Source organism: Pezoporus flaviventris, unplaced genomic scaffold, assembly GCF_033815535.1.
Source record: "Pezoporus flaviventris isolate CSIRO_AGI_PZ_B2104156 unplaced genomic scaffold, CSIRO_AGI_Pfla_v1 ptg000143l, whole genome shotgun sequence".
Classification (NCBI taxonomy): domain Eukaryota; kingdom Metazoa; phylum Chordata; class Aves; order Psittaciformes; family Psittacidae; genus Pezoporus; species Pezoporus flaviventris.
Genome location: NW_026892691.1, coordinates 677,810 through 699,417, shown reverse-complemented (window position 1 = coordinate 699,417; position 21,608 = coordinate 677,810).

Below are 21,608 nucleotides of genomic sequence, written 5' to 3'. Positions count from 1 at the left end.
AGGATGTTGTACGCATTACAACTTGAAGCACGTCACAGAGATCGTGTTCTATCAGAAGAATAACCAAAGCAAAAGGGATAAAGTATTTGCAAATTAACTATCATTTTAGTAATTTGTGCAATAAACATTTGTTACTCCCTAATAGTTATGTATGGATCACATTGTGTATTTCTTCTGATTCAACAGATTACGGTTTAATAATAAAATTAATAAAATGATTATTTAATAATAGAATAATAAAACAATTGCTTTTGTGTCGATAAATTCCAAGGTGACAAAGCAACTTAATCTTTTGGTAAAAAAATGTATAAGATTCAAAGCTTCTTTAAAAATTTTAAGCAAGGGTATTTCTTACCTTATGAGTGCAAATGTTGTACAGCTTTATTTATAACTGTACAACTAGAGATTGAGTCCATCCTACAGATGTTAATCCTTCCATTCTTTTCATAATTGCAGCTTTATTTCCCTTTCCATTCAAGAAAGAGTCCAGTATTATCTCTTTCATATACTAAGAAATAGACTGAGTGTGATTACTAATTGAAACACTTACTGATACCTTCTTCTCTACAAATTTACTCTCTGCAAATACTCCTCTAAACAGCATTTAACTTTATGCTAGTACTTATTGATAACTACTGAGAGGAATACAAAAGCTAGAGCATAGAGCGAAATATTAAAATATTTCTTTTCATTATGACTTCCCAGCTATATCTGGCTTCAAGATATAGGCCAAGTTCCCACCTGTAACTGTCTCCAGCTGTGCAGATTTTGCTAGCATCTTGTGCGGGTTACAAGCATTTGAATCACCTTCCTTTTGGCCACCCTACAGAATACATTTTTTTTGCTTAAATGCCAAGGGTCTAAGCACCTTCTCACAGCTTCAATGGCCAAAACTATTCCCCAAAACCACTTTTTTCTTGTTTCATAATAGAAAGTAGTAGCTTTCTTCCACTGAGTTTAGGCACATCATTGAAATGAGTAGCTAAATTTAATCAACTGACTTCCCTGAGGCAATGGCCTAAATCAGTCCATCAGTGCAACATTTGGAAGTTTTTCCCTGCAAAAAAGGATTGATTTTCTGTCTAAAGCAACCATTGACATTTTATTTACTTTGTTTTTCTTGTTCCTATTATGTCATGCAGTTTTAGCCATTTTATCAAATACTTCTGATCCAACAAAGATATCTAGGCTTTGGGTTACAGATGCTGAAAATTCTTTAAACACTACATTCAAGTACAGTCATTGTTGCAGAAAGTATTCATACAAACTGTTTATGTCAAGGTGACAAATTCCTGACAAGGTCAGAAAACTTGAAAAACAGAATTAACAGCTTCTACCTTAGTTATCCATTCCAAAAGAAAAAGGCAGTAAGTACTGTAAAAGAAACTAAAAATTAGAGTCATATGTCATTTTTGCTGGGGGAAAAAGCTAATAAATTGAGGCAGGGGATAAATATTTACAAATTAGCTATTTCCAGAAACACTGGTAAGGAGCTGAAGCTCAGTTACCCTATTCACCAGAACAGTTTTCTATTAAAAATGACGATTTAATGATGTAAAAGCATGCTCTGGGAACTTTAAATAGAACTGGAAGTCACATAAATCAAGCATCAAGCAGTGCCTGATTTCCATAACGTCAGGGAAAGTGAAATTTAAAACAGGACTTTCTAGTTCTATTATCTTATATGTGCAAAGAGCCTCATTTAGGCAGAGCATCTTTGCACAGAGACTCAATTTTGAAATACTCAGATGGACTTGGCTAGATTTGTATATTAAGACTGCAATAGCTTTAGCAACAGAAGTAATATTGTAACCTCACAGCTTAGCTTAACAGATGTCTTAAAGTTACAGAATATCTTCAAGTTCATCTGTACTTGAGGGAATAGCTCAGTGTGCTTATTTTCTGAAATAATACACTTTACTTTCATCTTCCCATTGAACTTGATTTCCCCTTACTGCCTTCCCATCTGAGAGTTGCTCATTTTTGTGTTTGGTTATGATTCATTTGAATTTGAAGCAGTAAATGAACCTTTGGGGACAATGACATCTCTCAGTAGCAGCTGCCAGAGTACCCAGGTCTGAACTAATTAAATCCTTTCCTAAAAAGTACCATTTGTGTTCAGTCGTAATTCCTGGACTCAGCACAGAGCTCCATTAAGTGCCTTTAACAGGCAATGATGCTCTTCTGGAGAGCAAGTGGAAACAGCAGAGAACAGTTAGTAAAGAGAGATAGAGCTACCCCAGTAGTGGTCTACAAATCATGAGTGACATGTACAGAGAGGCTTTCCACCATCTTCTCCAGCAAAAATCTGGGGGGGGGGGGGCTAGCATGAAAAAATTCTAGTGTGTTCAAATCAAACCGAAGAAACTTGTTCTTCAAAGGCCAGGTGGGAGACCTGTGAAACCTCTTCCCAACGAGGGCTATGAAAAACCTACAAAGTAATGGCATAGATATCCATTCAACAGTCACTAAACACATCAGAAACCACATTTGAACAAACAAGTTCCTAGAGATGCTACTGGTCGGTTGCTGGAAGATTGCCTCCCCTTCTACCTGCTTCCTTGCAAGTCCCTGGCCCTTTGCCATGGCAGGACTGGGCACTGCTTGTCTTACAAACAGGTATCAGGTTCACCTCAGCCCTATACTCTCAGTCTTCCACACAGAATCATGCATAAGCTGCCTAACAACCCCATTATAAATGCAGCTAAACAGTCTAAACCATCAAATTATACACATCCCACTGTTTAAAGCCACTTTTAATTATACAGCACTCCATACATTTCCAGACTGCAAGGAAATGAATAATCTTACAATGGCTACTGCTAACGACCACTTGCAAAATGAGGTGTTTTAAACATAGTCTCCTTGAAAGCCCAGCCTCTTAGAAGAAACCACAGGAGGAGTAATCTCTGGTTTAGAAGTGTTAATTTAAATGATGTACTCAAATACTGCTTATTGACAATATGACAGACAACCAGATACCATGAGATTTAATGATGGTTTTACTGCTTGGATCCCTGGTGCTCAAAGCGATAATCCATGAGTTTTAAAATTCAAATAGTTTACTGAAACTCTGGAAACTCAAGAGGATTTAAACCACAGTTGATAAAAGTAGATCTTTAATTAGACCATCACTTTATAGGAGATTTCTTGTATGAATATTAAGAAGGCTTGAAAACCTATTAGAAGCTGTTTACAGAACACATGCAGCTCTGGGAATTTTTTCCTAGGAAATCTCATGAGTATGAATATCTTTTAATAAAACTAGATATGAACTATCATCTATGATACCGAGTCATCAGGTTACACTCATGGGATAGATGCCCTAAAACTGATATTGAGCAGTCAAGAATCCCCACTAACTCAGAGTACCTTTAATATATGAAACACAACGTAAAACTTGCAATTTAAACTTTGTGTTTTCCTTGCTATTTCACATCACAGATTTTTTATTCTTCTCTGACTCAGTAATTCAGATGACTATACAGCTTTTAAAGTGCCACTTGAGGTACCCTGCACCTCTCTCTTGCCTTACATCACAGCCAAACCCAAATTGTGGCAAATACTCGAGAGTCATGTTCCATAAAAAAACAGCCTGCTTAACATAGTACATCAGCTTTCACCCTTTCCATCTCCACTCTATTCTCAGGATTAGTTTAAATTACGCACTGGTTCAAATTTGTTTATTTTTCCATGGCCGGGGGAAGTTGACTTGTTTCCTGAAGAGAAAAAAGATTGATTGCTAAAACAAGTCATGTGCTACTATGCACAGGTGCATTATATCTAATATTCTAAATGAAACACTGTTGTAGTTTAAACCCAGCCACGCAGCTCATTCACTCACTCCTCCCCTTCCTCTCCCCCAACTGCCGAAGGGATGGGGAGGAGAATCAAAAGAATGTCACTCCCATGGGTTGAGATAAGAACAGCCAGTAACTAAGGTATAAAACTAAACCACTACTGCTACCACCAATAAAAATAATGATAAGGGAAATAACAAGGGGAGAGAATACAACAACTCATTACCTGCTGACCGATAATACCCAGCCACCAGCAGTGAACTCACCCTTCTGGGTAACAGTCCTCAGTTCTACATCCTGGGCATGATTTGCTGTGGTAAGGAATACCTCTTTGGCTAGTTTGGGTCAGGTGCCCTGTCTCTGCTTCCTCCCAACTTTCCCTCCTCCCTGGCAGAGCATGAGGCTCACAAAGTCCTTGTTCAGAGTAAACATTACTGAGCAGCAACTAAAAACATCGGTGTTATCAGTGTTGTTTCCAGGCTGAAAGTCAGAAACACAGCGCTGCACCAGCTACTAAGAAGGGGAAAAATGACTGCTACTGCTGAACCCAGGACAAACACTCGGGTTTCAGCTTTTAATTTCTGCAGGCACTATGCACTGCTGTTTAAGAAACAGTAGTACTTGTTCTGAAGGAAAAGGATGATATTTAACTTTCTCAACACATTCAGGCTTGCTAGTTTCCATGCACACCCCACCTCCAAGTCCATCCGTGAAAAATCTTCCTGTTTGCGAGTATAACTCAAACATTAACTTATAAGTTATAATCCTGATTTCTGCCATTCCTGAAGCTAATCTGCAGTTAGAAATTAAGTAATACCTTAATGGGTTTTATGCATCCCTTTTTTTTTTCTCAGTACACTACCTGCTATTTGCTAGAAATTTCTGAAATAATAACAGTGGCATTAGAGAATAAAGATAAACCCACAAGTTGAGCTTTCACTTTGCTATATGACCCATGCTATGTGTCTGGTTAATTCATGCCCTAGTTATTAATTGTTCTTCCATAGTAAAGAAAAACAGAATCCTGTTATCTGCTTCTCATTTTTATTACCCCTTTCCCTACCAGTTTTTACTAATATTTTTTACTTATCTCAGGTGACATAACTCACATCCACTAAAAGCTTTAATTCCACAGTGATCAAAGTAGGTGTCCTGGGTTCAGCAGTAGCAGTCATTTTTCTCCTTCTTGGTAGCTGGTGCAGTGCTGTGTTTTGACTTTCGGCCTGGGAACAGAGCTGATAATACACACCATACCACAGCATGTCATGCCCAGGATGTAAACGGAGAGTTAGCCAGAAGGGCTGGGAACTGCGGGGTTGGACGAGGTATCGATCAGAGCTTGGTCGGGCTTGGGGGGGGGGGATGTGGGGCAAGTTATCAGTTGGCTGGTGGTGAGATGTTGTATTCTGTTCCCTTGTTATTTCCTTTATCATTGTTATTATTGGTGGTAGCAGTAGTGATTTGTGTTATACCTTAGTTACTAAACTGTTCTTATCTCAACCCGTGGGAGTTGCATTCTTTTCGATTCTCCTCTCCGTCCCTCCAGGAGCAGGGGGAGAGCAAGAAGGGGGGGGGAAGTGAGTGAACAAGTTGCTTGACTGGGTTTAAACCACGACAGTAGGTCTTCTTTATTTCTCTCTTTACTAAGCCTCTGGTTTATACTTCGTAATGTATCACCTTCATTTCTCCCCTTTCTTGCTATATACCCATGCAAAAAAGAAATCTATATTTTCTGTATCTTTTACTATTCTTTCCACACAAATTTGTGGTAAATTAATTCCTGGGAAATCCCTGGGGTAAATGAGTATTAAAAAAAAAAAAAATAAAGAAATTTCCAAACTGCAATAAGTTAGTAAGCTCCTATAACTTTAACATTAGTGACCAAATGCACTTTCTAACTGATGCAGAGTGAGATCTATTCAAATATATATGCTTTTCTTTCAAACTGCCATTCAATTTGGCAAGCAATGTGCTGAATTCTAGCTCAGATTAAATTTACAGCAAACCTTTGTGTTACCATTACCTTTACTATGAAAATCATTGTGAGGATCCATTCATTCGTAGCCATATCATTTTGTAAAATCACTTTCTTTTATCTTGATTTTACATAGAATCACAGAATAGTTAGGGTCAGAAAGGACCTTAAGATCACCCTGCTCCAACCTCCCTACCATGGGCAGGAACACCTCACACTAAACCATGTCACCCAAGGCTTTGTCCAACCTGGCCTTGAGCACCACTGGGGATGGAGCATTCCTAACTTCCCTGGGCAACCATTCCAGTGCCTCACTGCTCTCACAGTAAAGATTTTCTTCCTTATAGCTAATCTAGCCTTCCCAGGAGTTACTATAGTTTGTATCTTGCCTTCTCAGAATCTATCAGCATTAGCTTATTAGTCAAACAGCACTTCTTAAAATACTATGTATTTATTAATACTATGCATTTGTTTTATATTCATCATGCAGGTTTATACAATGGTTATAATTCCTTATCCTTTCTTGCAGAATCTACTTGATTTCCAAGGTGTGCTTCTGCACATAGCCCCGGTGGCTCCTACAACTGATGACAGCTCTCTCTAACCGCGTCTATAAGTGCTGTCTTGTCAAGTTCAGGAAGCTCTTCCTAATTTTTGTAGCAAAATGGTAGGGAAACCTTCAAGTGATGAGCCTCATCTGCAGGAATGTGGCTCCATTCATTCTGCTTGGATCCTGTTCAGCTTAAAACTGTAACTGTGGGAAGTTGTAGCAAATACATTTTAACTAGAATGAGCTTATTAGCAGATAATTTTTTTCTCAATAAAACCAATACCACTCACATCTGTTTCTTGATACATGATCTACTCACTTTGTATAACAGAAAATAGAACTGATTGCAGCAGAAACATTTTCAAAAAGCTTTTTTCAGGTGGTGCCTCACCACCCTCACAGGGAAGAAGGTCTTCTTATATCTAACCTGGACTTCCCCTGTTTAAGTTTTAATTCATTACCCCTTGTCCTACCACTACAGTCCCTGGAGAAAAGTCCCTCTCCGGCATCTTGTAGGCCCCCTTCAGACACTGGAAGCTGCTCTGAGGTCTCCACGCAACCTTCTCTTCTGTTCACAGCCCCAACTTTCTCAGACTGTCTTCATACAGGAGGTGCTCCAGCCCCCTTTTCATCCTCGTGGCCTCCTCCAGATTTGCTCCAGTAGCTCCATGTCCTTATGTTGAGGACACCGGAACTGCACACAGTGCTGCAAGTGGGGTCCAACAAGAGAAGAGGGGCAGACGTAGATCTCTGTCTTATCTCTGTCTCTCTGAATTTCTGAAAGCCTCAGCAACTCCACGGCTCCTGCAGCATGCATCACACACCTCAGTGCCTTTTGGACACTGGAGGCATATCAATGGAAACACTTCTACTTGTTAGCATGTGAATTCTAACCTGAGCCACTAAAGGTTTCCCTGTGCGTACATAAAGTCAGTGGAAGTTCTTCTGTATGTAGTGTTACACTGAAAATACGTAAGGGTTGGGGATATATGACTATATCAAAAATCTTAAGACAAAATCTTACCCAACTGCCTTGTGGAATTTAGAAGTTAATAGGACTACTCAAAATAAAAATAATCTGCAAAATCAGGCTTTTGTGTATGTTTGGGGAGTGGTTCTAGTTATGGTTTGGTTTTGTTAAGTAGTTTGTTTGGTATGTATTTTTTTGCAGGGAAGGATGTTTGGCAGACTTCATTATTCAGGACACACAAACAAGTACCAAATAGAACCTATGGTCCAAGAGTAGGAATTAAAGGATAGAAGTTTCTATATCAATGTACTTTTCTTCTTGTGGGAGAGTGAAATTTAGTATGCTCCTTGCTTCCCTCAGTCTTTTTTTTTACTGTATTTTTTAATACAAATTGCTTCTCCTGATCATTTCAGTGATGTTTAATTTTTCATCTGTAGAGTATGGTCTCACTTTAACGTTGTTTAGTTAATACCTAAACACCTCAAAGATTAACCTCTTTTCACTTAAACTCTTCATTTTTCATGGTTGGGATCCTTGACCAATTACTTTACACCATGTCTTATCCATGACTGAAATATAGTCTATGAATATGTACTGGCTTATTTATCTCCTTTAGAAAATTGAAGAGCCACTGTGGAAGTACTAAAGAGATGCTATGTTTAGCAAGCTTCCTAATGATATTACATATTTTCTGAATCTAATAAATGCTCTTATGTTACTAAAGAGCAGGTACATGCAGAATTAACTACCTGTTTTCTCATTAGTGAATTATCTTTATGTATTTTTCTACTCACAGACAACGGTATAAAGAATATTTCCAGGATTATTTTTGTGAGCGCATATTTAAATGAAGGGAGAACAGAAATTTGTTACAGCTGTTGCTTAAGAAAACCTTGTTATTCCCAAAGCAAAATAATGCTCCTGCTTTGTTTGTTCCCAGTGCAACACAAGACACAACATGTGTGTACTATACTGTTTTTATGGCTTAAGAATAGACTACTGATTTTAAAAGAAATCTTACTTTCTCTTCCTGACATACATTGACTCAAGCAGTCTTACTAGCAACCTATTTCTTTCTATTTTGCATTCTCATCTCATGAGCTGGGGCTTGATGCTGAAGTCTAGTTTCACTGACCAGCTAATAAAGTGTCTTCTCTAGTGTAACTCACTCTAATGTACTTACTGGTGTATGCAAATGGTCCTTATAGCCTTTGCAAATATAGCTCTCAAAGCAGCACTCTGATAACTGGTAGTCAGCATTCTTACACTGCAATCAAAATGATGTTGGCAAGTACGGGATTACAGTTTCAAGGTGAGAAAGCGCAGGTAGCAGACCTTAACTTGAAATATTCCTTAAAGAAGAGTGAAGAAAGAGAAATATAGAAAGGAGCAGAAACCTACTGTGAATGCAGAAATATTTGGCTCTGAAGGCGATGTTTTTCAAACTTACCTGGGACGTACTGGTCTAGTTTTAATGTATACCTTATCATGTCAAGCCAGGCTGTGGAAGGAACAGACTATGAAGAGCTTTAGGGGATTATTTTCCCTTGTCTTACTCAACTTCTGTTCTCTTTCAGTTTCCACTGCCCCACACCCCCACTCTCCCCTGCCCCCCACCCCAGGAGAGACACTATGTATGGATGAATAATTTGAGCAATTTTTCACATAGAAAGGCAGCACCCTACAGACTAATAGACCCATAAATTTCAACCTTCCAGTGAAAACACAGCCAGGAATTAATATGCTGGGGAGAGGGAAGGGCTGGCAAACACCCTGTGGGCTCCCAAGCCCGCCAAGTCTCTGCCAGAGCACCTCAGTGCTTCCCTGAATAAACCTTTTCCAAACATGTCCTCATCCAGAGCCACTGTGATGAACTGCAGCAAGCTATTGGGAATGTCAATGTGGATGCAAGTGGAGGGGCTAGCACAAAAAAAAAAAGTCTTATTCATCTGAGGCCTAATTAGCATTTGCACCTGTGTCACCCGCTGAAGAGATTTCTGCAGCAGATTCCTCTTCCCATGCCGTGAACACCCACACTTGCTGCACTCTCAATAACAAGGTGAGAGAAACGATAACAAAAAATACACCCTCAGCCATGACATTTTTCAGAATTCAGCTGGTAGCAAACATAGCAGGTGCTTTTATCTCAGAATCTCAGTTAATTTGAACACCCAGCTTTGCTTTAAAACGGGTATCATTCAGATAGGTGTGTTGTGTACACCCACATCACCAAACCCTTGGTCAGGCAGCAATAACTCCAGATGAGAGGAACTCTTTTGCAGCTTCAGAGGACACAGCACAGCACTGAAGCCAGCCACTTTGCCTATAATGCACTGCATAAAACAGCTTGAAAACGGAAGCAGTTTGACCAGTTTAAGAGGTGGCTTTCCAGTTGGCACTTACTGTGGTACCACTTGCTCATAAGCAATTGTTTAGCATCAGCAATAAGTCACCTTGTAGTGTTCAGTAATGGCAGTTTGATCTTAGAGATGGATTTTGATCAAGTTTTGTAGGAGTTTAAGCTGTATTTACCTACCACCAGAGAGTTGTTTTTTTAAATACAACTCCTTATAGTGTTCATTGGATAATATGAACATTATAAAGAGTGAATAACCACTCTTTCTGCCTGTGGGATTATTGTTTTTCTCCAGAACGTTTTCCTCTGTTGTCCTCTGGGAATAATTTTCATCCCAAGACCACTGAATTTTCTCTGGCTTTGAGGCATAGCTTAGCATAAAACCAAAATGAGTATCATATTTCACCCCTATAAAAGTTAGTTCATCAGAAAACAGCACTGTGAGAATCCAAATTACATAAACCAGTCTTTTGCTTTATTAAGGATGTGATATTCTTATACCACTGAAACATCAACAGTCATGACCACTATCTGTTAGCATCCAGAAATATGTGTATAGTGTGAAATAACTATAAATGCTGTTAATGTATCTGATTTTGTATAAGATGCCATGAAAATCAATGTGCTGACAAACCTAGGGAAATTCTTAAATAAAAATGCAAATACCACACAATGAAAAAAAATTTCCTATGCCCAGGCACACTGCAGAATGACATTTTGGAGCCAGCATTTGAATCCCCACTTATCATGATTCCTAAATCCATTTTTATCTTTTTATTGATTTTAAGGCCAGAAGTAGCTGCAGAGATAGTCCAGTCTCACTTCCCACAGAATGCAAACCCCTTCACTTTCAACAGTAAAATACTGACAAGGCATATAAGTTAATCAAATTTTGCTTGTCCTCAGTGCTGTCCTTTGGGCTTTTAGAATTCCAGGGAGTCCTCCCAAAAAAGATAAAATTAGGTGTTCCAGAGTTTGCAGCTGGAACCAAAGCTGTCCAGAGAAATTTTTTGGAAAGCCACCTAATTTATTCATAGAAAACACAAGTTTACACACGCATTTCCAAATGTACATCTTCATCTTCTAGGTTTCCTGTTTCCTTTCAAAACAAGAAGCTGAAAATGATTAATTTTTTGGACAAACCTAGAGAGGGTAAATTCAACCATCTCATCGGACCTCCCATTCCTGGAAGAATTCTGCACTTGGCAATTTCCATACTTTTACCTGGAGGCATTGACACAAAAAGCTGGGACTGTAATTTCACTTCTTCAAGAAGAAAATTGAGGAAACTTCCTACCCCATTCAAAATACGCAAAATGCTGAGTAATGTCCCAAAGATTTACTTTCCTGTATTATCACCAAGACTTGCTCTCAGTGCCTGAGACTTTTTCTATCTTACATTCTTTATCCTTACGTGGATGAGTTTCCAGTCTGACCAATACCCGTAACACAAAAGCATTAAGGAGTACTCCACCAAATTATACTTTGGGCAGCATCAGGAACCTCACATGGAAACAGTTTTCAAAATTTAGCTTTTCCGAACAAAAAGAAGCTTTGTGATAACATAGGTAAAATGAGAATTTCCAAGTCCTCATTAAAACCATCGTTACAATCACTATTTTTTCTTAATTCATCAAGAAGAACATAAAAGTCTTTAACCTTGAAGTTAAATTGTTTTGAAGGCATGTTCTGGCACCCATTAGTTCCTTACGCTTCCCTTTAACGAAACTGTTTAAATGCTATTTGGTACTTCTGACTGCGTAAATGTTCCTCTCATGATGACAGTTACCTACAATTATACTTAGTCATGCTTTTTTTTTTTGCTTTTCCAAGGTATAAATAATGTTCATTATTCCTGTTTTCCAAGCTTTGCAGTTTAATGCACAGCCTCAATTGTACAGTTGTAAACATTGTTGTGAACTGCACCTTCCATTCCCACACTTAATAGGCTGTATAATGAAAAAATATAAAGGTCACGATGACCTACAAAATATCTTCAGTTTCATTTAAAAGCTTTTTCAAGGGTCAGAGGGGAAATCCTGCAGCATCTTAAGATCCTAAAGATTCACATATCTTAAAATTCACATAAAGCACAATCAAAGCAAGACACTCATGGAATAAAAACACATGTACAAACCGAGAAAGAGTATGACTCTTTCTTTGGAATTTTGATTTTAAACCTGGGTTTTGATCCTTGGGAGAGTTGAGCTAACGTATTTTCTTGTAGCATGGACTAAATAAGTGGAAAAACATTTAACTGCAGAAAGCACAACGGCTTTATGTAAATGCCTTGTAGCTGAGGAAAATGCATTTCTCTGAGGAAATGGCAATGGCATTTTATGTTCCTTTTTTAAGGAGGGAAAAAAAATAACACACGGGAAATACCATTTTTTCACTCCTCCATTTGCAAATAAAAATAATGAAGTATATAATCAAGGCAAAAACGGTAATAAATTTAGACTCAGGGGGAAGATATCTTGTTTCAGTCAGCATTTTCAAGGACAAGATGACAATGTTTTATTCTTTTGCAGCAGCTGGATTTATACAGCAACAGGGTTGCTGCACCAAAATTGCAATAAAGCTGGAGACTTACTTGTCTATTCACTCTGTTCTTCTGTTCGTCCTGGCACTAAGTGAAATGCTCTTCTGCGTTCTTGATTTTGTGCTGTGGGACTTCAATGACATAGCTTTAAGGAGGAGCATGGGGTAGGGAGGAGACAAAAAAAGACAAAAAAGTAAAAACTGCATGTTAAGGAGTTTGCTGGAGGTTTTTGCTCCTATTTAACTTGCAGAGAAGGGGGAGGACTTGTGTTTTCTAACTGACTGACTCTCCCTTCAGGAAGACGACACTGATAATATGGTGCCAGGACTCCATAGTACTGATATTTTCATTTCTTTATTTGTGTAAGCATTTCAGGTTTCAAATCCTGAAAGCAAGATATGTAATATCAGTAATCCCCTTTCCTTTTCCCTTCCCCTAAGATATGAGAAGATAAGGTCAGCAGTGCTTTCACAACACTGATGAGCCCTCAGAAGTCTTTTATACTGCTCCTGCAGCTCTTGGAAGACTATCTGTGAACTATCTGTTTTACCGTCTTATGTTTTGCTTTTAGGTCTCTTTCCTTTGTCTATTCCCATCGAGAGGAGTGTTTCATTAACCTAAGTGAGAAGGAACAAGCAGTTCGATTCCTCACCTCTAGCAGTAAAAACTGTAATGCAGTTCTAGTTATTGTGAGGCCATTAAAAAAAAATAGGCACAAGGTTTCAGCTGCATCCTTCTCGCTGTACACTGTTCATCAGCCCCGAAGCTGTTCCACCAGGGACACAGAGAAATCCAGCTCTGTGTTTCTTTGGAATCACTCTCTGCAGGGGACTTGTCAGAAACAATAAGCATAATAACACAACACCTTTTGCACTCTTGCAAGCTCTAACCCAAGGAAGATGCTGCTGCATGCCTTTCCTTAGGAGACAACTTGGAAGAGGTTTTATGCTGTTCAGATTGTGCCAGCAGCTGAAAAGCTTCTAGATAGCCTAGGGAAATTAAGTATAGGAAGTTAGTTTTATTTCTTTCTTCTCAGGTCCTATGCTTCACATTTCACCTATCTAACCAGAAGATTGCAAAGGCTGTCTGAGCATCCCAAGATCAACTGCCTCTACAGAAATCTCCAACCTTGTCATATAAACTCTGTCAGACAACTCTAATCTTTCTTACTTGTGAATAAAGACCATTGTTAGAAAATTCTTGCTTCCTCATATTGTCAGATATGTTATTATTTCTGCTAAGTATATGAAAATACTTTAGCATCCTTGTTATATCACATTGTGGCAGTTCTAGAGAAAAGTTGATCTTTTTCTGTGAAATCTATTCTGTGCATCTTGGTCATCACTACCTACATTTGTCCCCTAAAAAAAAAACAACACTGTTTTGGAAGGTCTTCTCTTTCACGAAGGGATGCGTTTGGCATAGGCACCAAATTTCACAAGACCTGACACACTGTCACGTGTTCACATGAAGAACAACTTTTCATTTGTATCCTGCCACTTTCAGGGCTGTTTATATCACGGCATTAACAACTGCAGAGGTTTCACACAGAGTCAAGTGAAGCCTTGGAATGGCTACCAGTACTCACACCAGCACACTGAGTCAGTTACCACCATGTCCTACCATTCTCTTCGCTCCCTGATAAGGGAAGTAATATCTTGGAGGGTTTTTTTTCCTTTTACCCTTCCAATCCATAAGCAAAACTAATAAATGCAAGTTTTACATAAATAAGACCCCGCAAACCTTACTCCAAGCAATGTTGCAGCCCATGAGAGAAGAAACACATGTAACACTATGTGCATTTCAACATCCCACAGAGCCTGTCTTAAAAGGACTTATATGCAGCAGTAAGAAATATAAATTTTTGAAATTCAGCCACAATTACTGTGTTTTGTGTTCACGTTTAGGAGCAGCAAGTGTGACACTGTGACCCCAGAGTAAAAATAGAATTTCTGTTTCAAAGGTTTTAAAAAATAATAAAAAAATAAAAAACTAAAACCAGACAATAGATAGTAAGCAAATATAAACAGATAGAGAATGAGTACAAGAAAATAATATATTCAATCGGAACTGTGCACTTTTAATGCAAGAAAGCCTTTTGGGGTGTTTATCTATTAAACAAATGTATTTGCACCTTGAAAGTTTCAACACAATTCTACATAAAAGAGACATTTTTTTCTCTTTCCTGCTGTCTTACAGCCATCTGCAATCAGTTACTAAATATAAGCCCAAGAAAAGCAATTAGACCGCATGTGGACTCATGTAGGTGTACAGAAAAGGTAATGCAGTTATGAAACTGCAAGTATTTGCCTCCAATCAAAACCTTCTGGCTGGATTCCAGGAAATCAATTTAGCACCACTGAAGGCTGTTAGTATATCTTCAAATCTCGTTGTAATTTGTCTTTGTTCCTTTGCACAAAGGCATAATTCTTGGGAAAAAATCTCTCTAAATGGGAAAATGGGCTAAGCATAATTCTAATAATGTGTGATGAGATTTGTACAATCCAGAGTGGCATAACATAACCACGCAAATTGAAAAAAGGGAAAAAGCCACGCTGTTTTCCCTAGTGCAAGTTAGTGCTTACATCTGTAGACAGATATACATACTCCAGTGAAGTATCTTTATTTTACAGCACCTGATGCATCAACACCTGACTTCTAATAGAACTAAACCACTCTCTCTATTTAAAAAAAATACTGCCTAAAAGGCATATGTATTTACCTAATCAATGGAGACCTTCTGATCCATCATAGTGTAACTGGTGTCTCTACAACCACTGAGCCTTCAAAATGTCCTTTAGAAGTATAGCATCTCAAAGACATTGTCAAGGAGCTCCACGCACATTAGTGCATATGGATTTTTGGCTATCACATCACTGGGTGTTTTTGTTTTTTTTCTAAACCGAATGTTAACTTTTCATACATAATTTTTTAACCTGCCAAAAACATTTTGCATGAAAACTTAAAAAAAATGCGTGAGTTTAGAAAGGAAACATGCCATTTATTATATATGACATAGGAAGACTGAAATCTTGTACCTTTCTTCATGAATAACAATTATTCTTAGTACACTGTCAATAGATGACAAAAGAAAATAATTATAAAGGTCTTAGTACCTGTGCAGAAGACGTTGGACGCTTCTGAAACCAAGCCACTCATTTCAGCGACTAATGCACAGATCCACACATCTAGTGCTGCACAACAGCTGAAAAGTGTGAAAATTCCTTTTATATGAAATTCTAAACAGATTACAAAGTTACTGAAAAGTTCTTACTATTGCAGGAATCACCTAGAAAGTGGGGTTGAAATTTACGCAGTATAGCTCTAATGCACCTAATTTTGAAAATATATTCACAGGAGGAGAAACCTGTCCTGTATTCATCGCTTTTTTGTCTTCCCCCAGACTCTCATTAGAATTTAAATCTCATTCAGGACACTACTTTAAACTAGGAATTTATACATAACAGTATATGGTAATGTCACTCACTGCTACACTTGCTGAAACTAAAGCTGAATGCAGCTTTTCACTGAAGTATTCAGGTTCAGGTCTGCAGCACTTCTGAATTTGTGTGGGATTTAACTCAATTGACTGAATACAAAGGACAAACTATACTCCAAGACACAGAACTTTCAGCACTTCGGCATTTTCATGATGTTCAGGTAATAGTTTAATTTAAGAAAAAACAATTTGTTTGAAATATCCAAAAAGGATTCAAAAATAGTAGCATTTTTTTCCCTGGAAAACTCAATGAAAAATTATTTTCAGACTGGTTGTAATAAATTCTTTCTTTTTTCTTTTTTTTTTCCTTGAAACCAAGAATAAAATAATGCTTACATTCCTAATTGAAACATGATTTTTTGGACAACAATGCAATACACAAATAAGCTTTGTAGACTTCTTCCCTAGGCAAGGGTGTTCATTAGGAAAGAGAAGTGGCTCACAGCTAGTATAACAATGAAAGTATAACAATGAAAAAGGACCTTAAGTTCTGATGTGGTGGCAGACCCCAGCTAGCTGTACTTGCTACACAAGGTTGTTTGAGCATGCTTCTAAGTGAAAATAGATAAATAAAATAAACGATCTTTAGTTTCAACAACAACAAGATCCTGTTGAAATAGCAGCATGCTTACTGCAGAGAAACACTAAGTGGCTAAGTAAATATTCATATCTCCCTTTGAGTCTTCAAAAATCAGTAAATTAACTTCAATTTTCCCTGCTACCACCAAAAAATCTAAAGAAAAATACCCAAGAGTTTCCTTTACACTACCAGGTTGTTTTATCTTGGAAGTTCAGCTTTGAGGAATAATATTCTACATGAATAGCAGATGGGGTATCACTTGTGGATCTGCCATCATTTCATTCAAGTCCCTGCCATCATTTCATTCAAGTCTCTATCGCCTTCATTATGACAGAGAAATTAAAAAAAAAAATGATACCTGCCAGAATAATTTTTAAAAATCTTTTCAGGAGGGACTTTCTTCTAAAAGATTAAAAAGCAAGAGAAATGCCCAGTGATCTCACACCATATGTTTGTTAAAAGACACATTCCTGGGACAATACTCTTAAAAACTTGCTTAACCCAACAAAATGAAGAAAAGCAAAAATAATCCATTTTGCAGATGACACACATTCCCATGGGCTATTACATTTTGTAACTCTGCCAAAAAATTTCATCTATCTTCATTAAGCTATAGGCATGTGTAATTACAAACTTGTCAGGTAAAATCTAAATTCAGAATATCAATTTCAAAATCAAGTTTGCATATGTCAGGAAATCTTGAAATTCTACAAAATTAAAATTTAACTCATCCCACTCAGTATTTCTTATCTAGCAAGTCTGGAGAATTAGTTAATCCTTGCACAAAATGTTATTTTCTAGTATGTTTACAATACCAATAAAAAGTCTAAAAAGCACTCTTGCAAGAGACTATCATGAAGTACATGGAATTGACCAAAATATTAATGGTTCCATATTGCCTTTATATTCCAATTATTTTCTTGCATTTCCTCCTTACCTTCTATACTGAAGCAGATGCTGTGAATAAAAGGCAGCAAGACTGGCTGGACAGACTGGCCTCTGAACATCTTTAACAAGGTTGGATTTAGGTGTCATGAAATGTACCTTCCACTTCAAGACTTACCTTTGTGTGGTAAATGCTCCATCAGTGCATTTGTACATCAGTGCATCACATCCATGGCAGTGCTCAAGACCAGGCTGGATGGGACTTGGAGCAACCTGGTCTAGTGGAAGGTGTCCCTGCCCATGGCAGGGGGTTGGTCCCTTCCAATCCAAAACAGTCTGGGATTCTGTGTTTAGACATTTAGCTGAGTTCATGTAAAGACATACTGCACTTACTGTATAAGGTTAATAATAGTTTTCATAGTTGACTATATATCAATATAGTTACCTGCTATCGGAGACCTTAGCTGAGAACACAGGGACCAGAGCAGCTAACTCTTTGTCATTGCTGAAAAATTTCTTCTGTCAGGAATTCCTTGAATATTATTTTAAACCCCTTTTACCTGCTTGGGTACTGAACTGGGGGAGACCCAGACTACAGCCAGTTGCTACTAGACCACCCTGAATTCACTAAGGTGTTAGCATCAACAGATTCAAGCTGGTTTTGTTACTAGCAGGTACTAGCTATTCACACCACGCATGGACTTCACATAGAGGAGCACACAGAGGTTCAGATGGTTCCTGGTTTCTGCATCAACCTATTCTTGCCCACCAGGGCAGATGACACCAGAGTTCCTCAGTCCTTGGGAAACTTAGGCACACTGTCCATTTCTCATCTCTTCAGACTGCTCTTTTAATAGGAAGAATTTCTGCATCCAGACCTATAGGTACATGGAGAAACCTCCAAACACTCACATGGAAGTGGCCTAAGAGTAATCCTTTCTAGAGCGTTGGGCACCAGAAAGTTTCATAATATTAAAATTAAATTCAAAACCTTCTCGATCCTCCTCCCCGTTCCTCCGGGAGCGGGGAAGGGGAGAGCCCCGGTGCGGGGGGGGGGGGGGGAGACGGACACGGACCTTGATTGTTGTCAGCTCGGCACCACTCACTGGGAGTGAGTGAACAAGTTACCTGCCTGGGTTTAAACCACGACACCATGTAATAAAACCAGGAAACCGAACAAATACGTATATATAGTGCATTCTCAACTTTCAACCCAGAGTTTCCAGACAGAAAATTTCCACAGGGAAAACCTTTAGCTCCAGAACTCTAAACCCACTCATTTTCTCTTCACCTCAACCACGTTATGCAGTAATATCATTGAAAGCATTACTTAAAGTCTGAAATTGAGGAATGTTTCTTGAGTTTTCCCTGTCATAATGTGCAGATTTAAAAATTCTTCTAAATTGCAAAGTGAAACATAGTGGCAAATATGGATACATTTTATATATATGTCAATCAGAATAATCCCTTTAAATAGGCTTCTAGCTTTAGGTCTGGTTTTATTTGCATCTCTTACATATCTTTATTCCACATGAAAAGAAAACCAAATAGCAGTTTTACTTACAGAATAAATGATAAAAGTATTAAATATATCGTATTGTTTTTAAATAAGAATTAAAGGAGAATCAGTAAAAGCAGCTCTTCCCTAATGAAATGTTCCTTTTCAGCAAGTTGCAACTTCAGGAAAAAAGTTTCAGTCAAAAGCTGCTGCCTAGTGCAGTTCAGCAGTATGGAGTCCTTGTCTCCCAAGATAAAAGCCAGAGCCTAATTATCCCAACTCTCTCTACCTCAAGGTAGTTTTCCAAGCACCCCAAGTTCCACAAAGCTTTAAAATATCAAGAACATGCAGGAAATGAGCATTAAAGCACAATGTGCATTCAAACCTAACTTGAAAATGCCTTTTTTGGTGCAGGTAGGAGAGGTGGTGAGCTCTGGCAGGTCTTCTCTGACAATTTCCACTTCATGGTATTAGTATAGAAAATTCCTCACCTCTTCTGTAAGGCTGTCAGAGTGTCTCTACCTTTAGTCCATCTGATAGAAAGTAAACTGAACTCTTAGGCACACATTAGATTTTTATAAGGGAAGCAAGGGTGTTTTTTGCCTTAAAACTAATGAAAAATGCACTTAACATGGAATTTAATTACGTCAAGTACACCATGTGAGTTTCTGCTGATACATGGTGAAGCTCTAACTAGAAGAGTGACCATTATAAGCAAGGAGGTTTTGTCTTTTTTTCTCCTTAACAAGGCATATGAAGATTGAAGGACTCTTCAATACATCACTCAAGTGTTCATAAAGGACAAGCCTAACATCTGAAAAGATCTAATTTTGTTTCACATATTCTTCCTGTCTTCTCTCCATTCACTGGCTAAAAACTTGATAAGCACATTACAGACTTCCTTATAGACATTTAACCTCAACTTCTAAGTTATATTCTAAGTTCTTTCTTCCATAGAATTAAATCTGTATCAAATTATGCCTAGGCTTGTGCTTTGCAAGAAGATCAGACAATAATGCCAATCAAGGCATTATTCATTACATTGCTAGGGCAATGTATCTGAAGATGATAAAAATATTCAAATACTTAGAGCTTAGAATATGAGCCTTAATATGAAAGTATGGTGTAAGCCAAGGTTGATGTGAGTGGAAAGACTAGGATAGTTTTCAGTGGGATTGGGATCCGGGCCCCTGTGATTTAAGAAACTCAACCCTCAAGATCGTTAATGCCCAAGCCCATGTAATTTTATTGTCTGAATCTCACAGTTGCTGAGAAGTCTTCCAGCTACACAGCCCAGAACACACTTGAAGCAATCAACTTCAGTTGAAATGAATAAAGCAGTAAACTTCTGGGACATTATTACTGATTCTTGATTGAAATGGACTACATAGCAAACAGTATTGAAGAAGGCTATTAAACTGAGAAACACAGAAACTAAACCCCAAACCTTTGCTAGCATTTAGACTCTCAGATTTCAGGTGAAGCTTCCCTCTTCCCACATGGCTGCTTTCAGTATGCAAAAGTGCTTGAAAAAAATTAAAAATAAATCTTTTGACATAAATGAAACATTACCCCATTATCCACATAATCCAAAAGTTAGCAGTATGTTACAAAGGTTCTGGACCTGTACTAGGGTGAATGAGGATAAATGTGACATTATTACATTATTTCAATCCAATTGGAGCTAATTAATCTCATTCATGAAATTATGCGCATGCTTATATCTATGCAGAAACACATACCAGTTTCCAGAGGTCTGGCTTTGAGTTTTTTATGCTTGTTTGTTTTTTCAAACACTCTCTTCAAACATATTCTTCGACTACATAGAATGTTCCTTCCCTATTACTTAATGCTAAATGAAACATCACTACTAGTATTTGCATCCTCTTTAATAAAAGGCTTAAATTTTTCCTACATGGCTTTTGACACTTGGTTGGAATATAACTGCTTTACTGATTAGAAGGTTTTGTGCCTGCAGATCCAAGCCTAGTCAGCAAACATAAATATTAATATCTAGTGCATTTCCTTACAATTTACCTGGAAAATAAACAGTAATTTTCTAGTGCTTGAGTTACAAAAACTTGTATATATGTATGCATGAATATGCATATCTAGACACACACATGTAATTTGTGCAATATATTCAAGTGGAATAAAGGTAAATAATTAAAATATCTTGTTAGTTTTCTTTTCTGCCCTGGCATTACATGATGCAGTGTATTACATGATCTTTTAACATTTTTCAGTATGTAGTATGATATTTTCTTCTTACTCTAAATGCATCTCAACCCACCAGCAAGAGGATTATTAACAATCAAAGCAAGTTAAACTTCTGTTCACTTTTCCACTTTTACTACTCTTCCAATGTGGTTAAAGACCACATCACCATCTTTGATGTGGTCATCTTTGACTACATCAAGCTTTTGACTTGAGCTGATTTTGTTTTATTTCTCTACTCTACCCTCCCCCCACCACCCTGCTCCTTTTCCTTTTCCCTATTTCAAAGAAGTCTTGAAGTGTTGCCCTTCAGGTACTTCATTATTTCTCTCTTTTTGGAAGGTTACAGAGCAGAAGTTTGCCTGTGCTAATCTGCTGCACCAAGAGGATACATCCTGCAGAAGAACTCCAGGACTTTCTAGTCTAAAGCATCATAAATGTATGAGTACAGGCTCCTGTGCTGGGAAAGACCCTTGGTTAATAACGTCATGACATTTACAAGACAGCTGACACTAATGCAGCTTGCAGTCATATATTGATTCAGGACATACATGCCATTCCCCTCAAACAACACTCAAAGGAATGCTTTATGCTCTCCTATTCAAAAACATCCCTACTACTTATTGCAGAAGCCTGCCTACTTTGAGCACTGAGGCAGTGCCACCATGCAAGGGGATTTGTACCACCGTTGGGGAACCCGAGGATGCAGTCCTAAGTCCTCCTAAGGCAGGGAATG